Source organism: Protopterus annectens, chromosome 7.part0 (genome assembly GCF_019279795.1).
Source record: "Protopterus annectens isolate FY-2018-M chromosome 7.part0, PAN1.0, whole genome shotgun sequence".
Lineage (NCBI taxonomy): Eukaryota > Metazoa > Chordata > Ceratodontiformes > Protopteridae > Protopterus > Protopterus annectens.
Window position 1 is genome coordinate 938,158,791 of NC_056739.1, and position 12,388 is coordinate 938,171,178.

Sequence of the window (12,388 nt, forward strand, 5' to 3'; positions counted from 1 at the left end):
CTTAATAGGAACAAAATTAAAGCCCTTGGATAATAGCTTAGCCCACCTAGTATCAACTCGGACCTGGCTGTAGTTGTAGATATTAAAGTCACAATTGTTATTACAAATAACATTAAGTATCAGACTACCATTATTATCATTATCCAAGTTGTTGTCAGAGTTTACCTCCTGTATGAACCCCATCTCCCCCTCCAGGAACCCATCCCAGGGTTGTTCCCATTCCCGTAGTAGTCCTGCCTCCCCTGTCTCTGGTTCTGTATCCTCTCCGACCTCCGTAAAGGAGGTTGCTCTAAAGGGGGAACACTTACACCATTGCCTTGTGCATGCTCTTCAACTTCATTATCCTCAGTACAAGAAATATTAGCAGAAAAACTTTGTTGGCCCCTCGGTGGATCTGGGTATGCTCTACCATTCTCATAATCCACCTTGTCCCTCGATAATTTCCTTTCTTTTCTGGTCTTTAATTCAATTAATTCAGTATCAACATGATTAAACACACCATTAAAATTGTTACGTTTCATTTCAAACAGCAAGTCATTTTTAATGCTTAAATCTAAAGTATTAATCTCCCTTAATAACAATGACATTTTCCAGTTGTTATCAGATATCAAAATATGAAGTAATTCACACCCTTGCTTGTTAAAAAATTGTAAAAGTTCTTTATGAAGGTGTGAGTCCTTTTCCAAACCAGTGGGAAATCTCCATAAGTGAAGTCCCTTAGACACCTGTTCTCTTTTAGTGCACTCGGTTAAATATTCGTTTTCCAATTGCAGTTTTTTATATTTCAGAAGTAACCCTCTAAAACTGAAAATCTGTTGATCCAATGTCCCTAAGTTAGGAAAATTACTGCTAGAGTTAGAAACTTGGTTAAAACCCATTTCAGTTTTGAGCCATTGCTCAACCGATGCATTGAAAACCACTTCCTGCCTGCCGACAGTAGTGTTCTGAGTCTGTGTGTTACAATTAAAGCCGTTGGTGTTACCACGAACCAAGTCAACTTCCTGGTTGCTATAGGAACCTGTTCTTTGAGCTGGTGTAATAAGCGAACCACTAGTCTCTGAGTCTTGTGTGTTAGTAGTACCACTCGACCCTAAGTAAAAAGGGTTAGACATCAATCTCTACCTGGGTCATTTGCATAAGATTCACCAGCTTGAGTTGTAATTTGCATTACACAGAACTTTCCTTGTTTGCACATGCTTGCGCGCTGTTAAGCAGCGCTTACTGAATCTAAAACCATTTGCGCTTGCATATGCATCGTGCTGCAATGCTTACACAAAAAAATCTTTTAGGCTTTAATGTATTCCCCTGTTTACTTTCAGAATCCTCATAATAATTTACGATGTATAATGCTTAGTCTAAAACTCAATGTGCACCTTAATAATTTCAAAGGACTGAAGTTTTCCAACCTAAATGTTTTTTGGCATGAATAAAAATGATCACAGCTTGAATGAGGAATTCATGATGAAAACACAAAATATTACTGGTGCATTAGAAGCCTGATTATTACATCTTCTCTATATTTAAAGAAACTGGATATCATTTTCCAATATATACCTGGGTTAGAGTTGATATTGATATTTTATTTTATTATATCCAGCAGCACACGACTCAAATCATTGCATAGCAAATTAAAGTTTTGAGCATATCTGAATGAACCAGCTTACATTTCACAAAGGTTGCAATAAACATTGAATGATAATTTTATTCTGATTTGGAATAGAAATCAATAACACAGTTATTGTTTAATATCTGATATATTTGCATTAAAAGAACCACACATGACTGTATTATCAAGTGGAATATTAGACCAATACCCAATGTCATTGTATCACTGTTGATGAGACAGATTGCTTAACAGCAAAAACCTTAAAGATGCCTAAATAGGTATAAAAACAATGCAATTTTTTGATGAAATGGCAAATGAGTTTCCTCAGTTCCCCAATGTTAAATAAACACAGGGAATGTCATTTGTTTAAATGAGTAATTTTGAAACGGCAGTACCACCAATACACAAAATCAAGTGCACCACTTATTTTATCCACATAATGTGAATGGTTTTGTAAAGATTGTACTTAAGAAGTATTTTAAGTGAATAGGTAGAGTTATTCAACCGTTGTTAGAAAGGTGAATTCTTGATGCTGTAATGATGCTGTAATGTAAAGATGAAATTCTAATAACCCCAAAATTACAAATTTCCATACATGTGTGCAATATGTTACGTTTATAGTATGCTTTAAGAATTTATCATAAGGAGATAATTGATACAGTCAGGTTGTGCCACAAGAAGCACATGTAACAGTGATAATACTAGCATCATGTGTAAAATTCTGAGGTTCATAGATAAGTAATAGCATAGCTACCCTCACGGGCCATTTTAATCCTAACCAGTATCTGTTTTTGTACTTGAAATAACCTTTCCCATTTGATTATAGATTGGCCTTACCCATCCCATGGCCAATAATTATATTTTACCCCTAATCAGAATAACTGGGATAATACCATAGGTAATCTGGGGTGCCTCATGCATGGGATAAAGCATTTAAGAGCTGCATCTGTCCATTAGTAGCACAGGGGGCAGTCCTGGGGTAGATTTGATGTTTCCCATCCATAGATCTAAGTTGTGCTTGAAAATGGATTGGGACAAACTTTGTTTTATGTGGATGGGGAGTCTGTTCGATTGCAGCAGTATCCATTATGAAATATACCTGTGACTCCAAACCATTCTGTTGATGTTGTAGAAGAGGTTTAGTCTATAGGATAGTGATAGGGCTTTGAGTCAGTCCACATTGTTTACTCCTTGTATCCTTCTAGTAAGGTATCTCTGTGGGGATCCACTTGCATGTGTCTGGATGGATACATGCCAAAGGGGGCATTATATTCAATGACAGCGTAATGAGGGCTGAGTACAGGGGGACAATGACATCCCTAGATCTAGACATAATTCCTTTGTTTATAAGTTGTGCAATATAGAAGGATTTTCTTACTATAATAGACACGTTAGTCAAAAGTTAGGTCACTGGCCACATAAATTCTCAAATCCTGAACAGCTCAGTCAACTCTTAGTGGTATATTTTCAATGTAGTAGTTCCCTGGGTAGAAGACTTCCCAAGGGATATAATAATGTATTTTTTGGCATTTAGTTTCAGACCATGATTTTGACACCAGTTATGTATTTGAGGCAAACCTTCCTGCAGTTTGTTTTAGTCATTAAGGAATTCAATGACTGCTCCTATCTTTCAGTCATCTGCAAACTTAGACAGCTAGACCCATTTAGTATTGTTTTTTTCTTCTTCAGAAACATAAAATGTCAAACAGGAGAGGTTCCAATAAAGAACTCTGGGGGACTCCACCTTTGACTGGTCTCTTTGTGGTGGTAACTTCTCCTATTTTGATTAGCTACATCTTATCTGCAAGCTAGTTTGAAATCCAGAGGTGACACAGGGGCTTATTCAGAGTTTATTTAACTTCTCTGCTATGCTTGAGTTGGGAATTGTGTCAAAATCTTTGACCAGGTTGAGGTATGCAGTGTGTGCAATTTAAAAAAATATCCACCAGGTTGAGTAAGCACAACATGCCCTTGGCAAATCCAAACTGATACGGGTCTAGTGTTTGGAGGCTCCCTATGTTCTGACTGATTAATACCATGATAAGTCTTTCCATGACTTTGCATATGAATTGTTCAGACTTATGGGTCTGTAATTGCCTGGTCCTATGGAAGGTCCTGTTTTATGCAGGGGAATGATTGTAGCTGTTCTCCTTTCCCTTAGTATGAAACTGGTAATGAAGCTGAGATTGAAGAGTGTTGCCTGGAATGTGGATAAATCATGCTTCATGCTAATCGATATGCCTCCAGGGATATTGTCAGGACCCATCAATTCAGTATTTTTAGCTTTTGAAAGCACTTTTAAGACTTGGTCTTGTGTGATAGTTGATGGTGAGTCAGTTTAGTGTATATCTTTAGGAACAGATGGAGGGAGATGGGGTAAAGTTATAGTCAGTCAGTTAGCTATATTTTCAGTGTCAGTGTAGTTAACATCATTCATAATCAGCTCAGTGCATTGCTACATTGTGCTTTTGAGACTGTAAATATAACTAAAAAAATGCCTTGTGATTGTCTTTGACTTGGGTAGCTATTTTAGCCTCAAACCTAGCCTTGGTGAATTTTATTAGGCTCTTGGGTTGTTTGTTTATTTCATTGACAAGTGATCTAACATTTTGGGAATTGCTCTTCTTACTTTTGGTCAAAATTGTTTTCCTTTTATTATAAAGCTTGTTGATATAATGGTTACACGTGTGGGATTGTTTTTGGGGCTTGCCCTGCTTGTATAGTTTGGTGGTGTATATTTTGGCATATTCAGTGGAGTTAGTAGTGTTTGTTGAGGAGTGGAAGCTTGCCAGAATTTCACTTAGGAGAAGGTAATTTGTCTTAAACTTCTAAAGTCACTTTGGGTGGAAGGGATCTCTGGTTTCAATTTTATTTTGAAGAAGAATACTTTATGGTTAGGCCTATCAAATGATGAAGATATGCAAGGATGGTGCACAATCCTCCCTTATTAGTAAGGACAATATTCTCCTAGTGGATACTGTAATGGTTCTTTGTCATTTGTATTGACAAAGTCCAGGAATGTGTGTGTGTGTGTGTGTGTGTGTGTGTGTGTGTGTGTGTGTGTGTGTGTGTGTGTGTGTGTGTGTGTGTATGTGTATGTGTGCGTGCATTACTGGTGGTGTAGGTTTCCCAGCCTATAGTTGGATAGTTTAGATCACCTAGGAAAATAGTATTGGGTTTATTACTGAGTGATTCTAGTTCCTCTTGATCGGCATTGTGGCTTTCTTTTGTGATAGAGGAAGTTGTATAAATGAGCTAGCTAATATATGGTATCAGACCCTCATGATGGTTATTTGGACTTGAAGAAGCATCAGTGCTCCATGCTGCTTTACCAGCCTTGAAGTGAATCTCTTCTTTATGTAGACTGATACACCTACACTTTTTTTCCCTTCCTGCACAGTAGCTGGTCTAAATGTGTGGACATCATTATATCACTGAACAGCTGGAGTGCAGTCCAATATTTTTAGATAAAGTCTCAGTCATTCTACAGACATCAATGTCTTCCAGGGTAAGAATATCTTGTAGGTAGTGGAGTTTCTTGTTCAGGCTCATTGATTAGTAACACCTTCATATTTTCTTTAGCTTGTTTCATTATGTTGGTAGGTTTATCTACTTTTAATAAACAAAACTGTCTCCTGTGGCCATTTTTTGTTCCATTTGTCCATATATGTTGAGTTACAGCTGTATTAAGTACTTGATTTAAGTAGATATTATACTGGATTATTTATCACCAACCCTGTAACATTTAACATGATTATGGTACCAAAATAAGTAACAGCTATGCCTTCAAACGTCAGAAATGATGGCTAACAAAACAGTCAGTAGCTTGATTATTATTAATGCCTAGAGTCAGTGAATTGGAAAGTGAAAAACTGAAGTACTTGAAAAGGTTATATCAATCTTTGCTGTTTGGATTGAAGATTTTTCATGATTAGATATCAATGAAATCCCATCTTCTGCCAAGAGGGTGCTTATTTGGTGTAGCCATTAATTTTCTCTAATGTACATTGCTGTGGTCAATACAAGCAAAAGCACAGTTAGAGGGAATTTGTTTAAGATTGTTTGGAATGTATATTATATGAACAAGATGTCACAATGCAGACTATGTAGCATAACATACAAAATGTAAGAATATAGATTCATACAGAACCTCAAACATACTTGTATAGTCAATTCATCAGATCCCTTTTTGATGCCAGATTAAATATGTCAAGAATAGTTTAGCCATAGCTGCACTGATGAGGTCAAATAACAATTGTTTTCTGTTTTGTTTTGTCTAATGGGAAAGCACACTGGCTATGATGTAATTAAAAGGTGTTTAAGTCCAGTAGCCACCACATGCATACAGATATTATAATCTATATTAAATGAAGTAAATGACCTATAATAATGGGAACTTATTGATTCTATTTCAGTCTTTATTAGGAATGCTTCAGTAAAGGACAGTCTAAACAAGAGGTACATTTCACTTCCAAACTGAATTGTTAGTTACTGTAATAAATGCAATGTGTTTTGAGGAAATTTTTGTAAAACAGAGTGTTCAGCTATGTTTATTCATTTTATTATACTTTAATTTAAAAATGTATAATCCTGTAATAATGTTTGAAAATATTTCCAAAATGAGATTTAATAAAACTAAAACTGATATGCTTTTATTTAATCATAAATAATGTATTATTATAAAGGAGAATATTAATATTTTAATTAATAAGTGAAATAAAATGACTTTGTTACCAACAATTCTTTGTCATACAGGCAGTATCTTTACCTCTTAATATTAATATAATCAATAAGATTAATTTATTGTTAAAATTTCTATGGCATCCATTAAAACCATGCAATGCTTTTATAAATCATACTAGATCATGGAAAGAATGGGGAATACATTTTTGTAATATTGTCATTACTCAATTGTTTTGTCTTTTTTTGTAATTGATGGCTAATTCATATAATGCATAATGGAAACTAATTTGTGAAATTATTTGTAATAGTTCTAATCTAAGGCCCATTCCATTTTCTTAAAAAATATATAAATAATATCAAGTTATGTATGGTAATAAAAAAAACTCCTCAGATATTTCATTAGATTTGAATTTTAATTATATTTATATGATTTTAAAATCTTTTAGTAAATATATAAAAAAAATGTATTGAGACATTGGCTATTTCTGTTTTTCCAATAGCTTACTCTCAAAGATTCCCTAACAGTGAGAAACCTCATTTATATGTTTATTTATTGGACTAAACTTTTTGAGGGTTCAAATATGTTAGCAAAAGGCACAATTATAAAAATAATAACTTATTAAATATTCATACATTAACAATACATAAGTTTTTCTGAGTTTCTAGAAGTAAAGATGAATATGACACATGGGAAGCTAAAAATAATTATCAAAAATATTTGATAATTTTCATTTAGTTATTATTAGGAATGGTGAGTTAAAACCTCTGCCCTTGAAAATGAACAAATTAATTTTCATATCTACATACAAAATTTACTTATAAACATTGGAATTGTATTAGAAAATACAGTCTTATTGATGTTGATGATGCTAATTATAGAAACATAATCGTAAGATCACCAAAGTTTACTTCCTCTTGTTTAGCTTTGAAAATGTTTATGTGGAAATATTTACAATGAATCTTTATTACTCTTTGATTATCCTTGATTAATAAAACTAATGATAACATATATTGGAGATGTAAAAAACTTTGAGGGCAGATTGGTATCACATTTTTTTGAATTGTAAAATAAACAGTACTGGGAAGAATTTCAAGATTTGTAAAGTCATTATAGTCTGATTAATGTGAAATTTCTAACTCTTTATTGATAACTAATGCCCCAATTCCATTTTGTATTGTTACAAATCAATATTGTATTGTTGGACTGTATGTGCAATTGTAATAAAGATTATTATAAAAATTGGAAAAGTGAACAAATGTTTTTTGTTAAAAAGAAACGTCATTAAAATGAAAGTCAAAAATTAGACATCGGGAAAGTGTAATATGACTTATTTATAATTATAACTAGTCATTATTGTGTTGTTACTTTTTTATTTATTTATTTTGATTTTTGTATGTATTGTAAATATTGTTTTATTTTTCTTGTTTTGTTGAAAAATAAAAAAAAAATATTTATAGGAAAAGTATCTTTTCTATAGTGCATATACTTGCAATTGATTGACTTCATTTCCATTAACTTATAACTAAGCTTGGATTGTCCTATGAAGGATATATGTTCCAGGCTATTAACTACTGACTGATTTTAAACAGATTAAAGAAGCTGTTTTTACAATTTGTAATAATATATGCATCGTAAGTAGCTTGGGAATGGTGACTACATATTTCTCTCTTGACTTTTTTAGGATTTATTTTATATTTTGCAAATGCCATGGAATACATTTTAAATCATTTTAAAGGCTATGACTGTTATTCTATCAGTTATTTTGTATGTGTATTTTGGTTCTTAATAAAGTATACATGCACTGAATCTTCTTTCTGAATAAATATATAGCAGTTGCTTTGGACTCTTCTTTAAATGTTCTAATTCTTCTTGCTGATAATTTATTTTAGATGTTGTTAATGTCCACTGTGATCATAATTTTCAAAATATTGCTATATAATGTGTGGATAGTAATGCTGTATTCAGAAATACATGAAAGTAATTTCTTGTCCCTTCCTACAATGTTTTAAACTTTGTTATGTGGACATATTATAGGGATAGGCACCAGAATACAGGTCAGTTAATTTTAGCAGGATGAATTTAAAGAGTTAACACATGATGCTTAGGAAATGGTGATCTAGTAAGCTTGCACCTTACTGAACTGATATATAAATTATTTGATATACAGAATTTGATAACATAACTATCACTTTAAAACATTTCTGGGATGCTTGTATAATGGAACAATTACTGCTGTCCTGTCCTTAGATCACTTACATTTGAGTCATTAGAACATGGTGTAAAAGTGATATGCAAGTGTTGGCATATAAGTTGCCTGGCTGCATTACAGTCTTCTTGCTGTATAAAACAATTGTAATCTACTACCTAGCATAAGATTTCCCTGTTTTAAATGTAATAGGGGATATTATAATAACCTTGTTTTTTGGATCTTCCTTCTGATACTGGTAACATGTACTAGAGTCCCTAACACTGCAATGTAGTTGTCACTATAATTAATTACAGACTTAGCAGTGACCATAATCTTAGCCTTGCTTGCCTCCTCAGGATAATATTTGTAAAGTTGTTGGTCATGCAGCTATCTCAGGATTTTTTCTGTGCATCCTGAAAGCACTCATAAATTGCTACATAAGTGTGCAGGGTGAAATGCATGTCATGGGTGTAGCTTGGGGCCATTATCCATATTTGTAAATGACAGAACACCCTAGGCAATCATAGCCTCTCCAGCACAAGCAGAAGCTCTGATTAGGTCAGTGGTCTCCACTAGATATTTTTAGAAGGAGACAGTCTTTGCAAGATACTCAGCTTAAGAGGTCCATGGGCAGTGGCTTTCAGTCTTCTCTTTCTCCCTGCCCCACTGCTCCAGGGCATTACTAAGAACTGGGTAAGCTGCACTGAAATAAGGGATTCATTATTGTCATCAGTAGATATAGCACAATAGATTTTCCTTATTTTATGGGTATGGACAACTGTGGCTAACTTCCAAACCACATAGAGAGAAAAGACCTGGATGATTCTATTGGCAATAATAGAAATAAATGCAGTGAGTGAAGAAGATGTACTCTAAATAAAGAAGTGGGGAGTAATTAAATATATAGCAAGTACAAACGTGCAGGATCAGACCTAATATGGTAAGTGAAAAGGCAGAAAATGAGTTACTAATGTCAGTACTAAAATTGCTAAAAGTGAGAATGTTTTTCTACAACACCCACATGTGTTTACAGAAGTAATAAACTTTTGCAGTAAAGCAAAATGATCTTTCTTACTGCTGGCAGTTGTAGCTGTAGTACAACCTTAAGATTCTTACAAGAGCAGGAAGTCAGTTTATTTTTTCCAAAACTTTTCACACATCACATCTTATACTTTTGATGTCAGGAGTAATACATAAATAGATGCAGGATATGACTCTTTTTTTCTCAAAATAAGTGAAAGATCATTCAAAATTTTCAAAACTATGATATTGGCAATACATAGAGTGGGACTAGTATATTTTGACAGAACATTTCAAAGTAAAATGATGAATGTTGTTTTTCTTAGAAGGGAAACTGGAATGCAATTGCTAAAAGTCTTTCTTAATAAGCTTTAACAGAGAAAACTTTGTCAGGATAAGGAAATAATCCAGTTAAGAAGTTACTGCAGCTGGGAACGTTGTTTGTTATGTGGATACGTAATAGTTTCAAAATGATCTAATAGTGACATGTTTGGGTAAGATAGGGGATCTCATGAGTTTGATCAGTCAGTGTGTTTAGACTAGCCATAATAGATAGATCTGTTTTAATATGGGTAGTGAACTGTTTGTAAGATACAGCCAGTGGTTTATTTTGGGGAAGTTCAGTACAATATAAGGGCAGAAATTAAAAAATGTTTTTTTTTTCACTTTTAAATTAACTGAGGAAAGAATTGTGAACTGAAACCTCAGTGGTTAAGTTTGGAGTTTGGATACTTGCCAAACTGGGCATTATATTCAATTATTGGCCAAATGAGGGCTGAATAAAGGGGAACAATGACATCATGATCGCTTTGTTCATAAGCTGTGCAATATAGAAGGACTTTCTTATATTAATAGACACATGTTGATTAAAAATTAGGTCATTGTCCACGTTAGTTCCCAAATCCAGCACAACTGGGTCAGCTCTTATTAGTATTGTCAATCTGGTAGCTCCCTGGGGTAGATGACTTCCCAAAGGCTATGATAATGCATTTTTTGTCACTTCGTTTCAAATGTATTTATTTGAGACAAGCCTTTGTGCAGGATTGGTAAATCATTTGGGGATTCAATGACTGTTCCTAGTTTGCAGTCATCTTCAAACTTAGTCAGCCTGAGCCCTTTGGTATTGGCTTTTACTTCAGAAAAGTAGCTGTCAAACAAGATCTAAGGTTTGTAAGGTACTTAAAACAAAGTTTGTAAGGCTTGTAAGGTACTTAGAGTGAGAATTACATTTAAAGTGTGTCCCTGGTGACTAAAGTTAGTCGAGAGGAGTAAAGCTTGAACTTGTTGATGAACTGTTTCATGTGCCAAGGATATAGTGGTCAAATCTTTATGTCATTGATAATCTTAAACCCATGGTTCTATTCATTTTCTAAGTATCCTAAGGTAATATTAAAGAGTATCCTTTGCTGTCTAGTGATCCCCCCATGCATCTTAATCTTTTGTGCTGTAAAACCTATTATTCTATTAACATTCAAAGTGATTACCCTCATCCCATTGCATGGTGTACCACCAAAATATTTGGGGTTGATACCAACCAAGGCTTTCTACAAATGATAACCCTGAACCTGTGCCTTCTTATGGGATATCCAAGTCCACTCATGGAGAAAACTATGACTCTCTTGCTGGGGAAGAATATCAGCACTCTAAATGATGTTATGCCTTAAGAAGCTATATATTCTTTGGCATCTTTCCATGCTGACTAGCATTATGTGGATATAAAAAATCAAACATCTAATGTTTCAGTTTGTCTGGAATGGAAACACCAAGGTATCCCTAAAGAACTCTTATAACTACTGAGGAAAATGTGGATGTACTGGACTTCCAAATGTTTCTTTCTGGGTGCAGCTGTAGTATGCCACTCTTATTTATCTGCTACATCTTTGGCTCCTCCCCTGTGGGCCAGTCTGCAAACTGGCCTTTTTCGTAGCTTGACACACAAAGCACCATTCTGTAACAAGACTGGTCTGCCCTCTTATTTAATAGCTGGTACAATTTAAGTATAACCAAGAATGTACTTAGGAGGATGTATAAAACACATCCTAGGTTAGGTGCTTGGGATAAAGGCATGCCAATTTGGAGGAAACCCCGTATTATCATCTGCAACAGTCCCCAGTTTATACATGGAGTCAGGCTGTCATATGAACTGTTGCCATCTCTCTTCATTCAGTGTCACTGTCCTACCTTGTTCAACAGCTGCGCCTGAATATCACAGGTCCTTTCTCACACAATCTATCCACCTCTTTGTTGGATACCCTCATTTCCTCTTGCCTTCTCCTTGTCTATATCAAGTCTTTTACACCAGATTGTCTTCTGGTTTTCTGCCCATGTATCTGAAGCACCATAATCTGTTCTCTTTGACATTTTCTGTAATTTGGGATACTTTGGCTTTTGTTCTTATGTCCCGAGTTCTTCATCTTTCCATCAGTATGCATCTTACCACCCATCTCAGGTAATTCATCTCCATCATCTGTAGGGATGAAAGTATTAAATGGGAAGGAGTGATGACTGGGAGGAAATGAGATGCTTAAGGGGTTTCGGCAAGTGTAGCTGGGTAAGGGATCACATTTTGTCATGAAATTGCTATTGCAAGTGTTACGTCCATGACGACCTGTAGGTATTGTGGTGCAGGTAGGCCTGGACTACTTTTAGTGAGGGATGGTGAGGGGTGTTGTGGTTCAGATGTTTTTTTTTCCCATCCTCTTTCCCATTTTGCTTGTTGGCTTATAGATGATGGCTGCTGGTCTAAAGGAGAGCATGGGGGTGGAAGGCTCAGCCTTTATGTCAGGCATACAAGCTGTCACTGCTCTGGCATGCTAGAAGGGAAATATTAGCTTCCTTATACATGCAGCAGGAAAATGGGATCAACGTGGGATGCTTTGTGATTCCACTG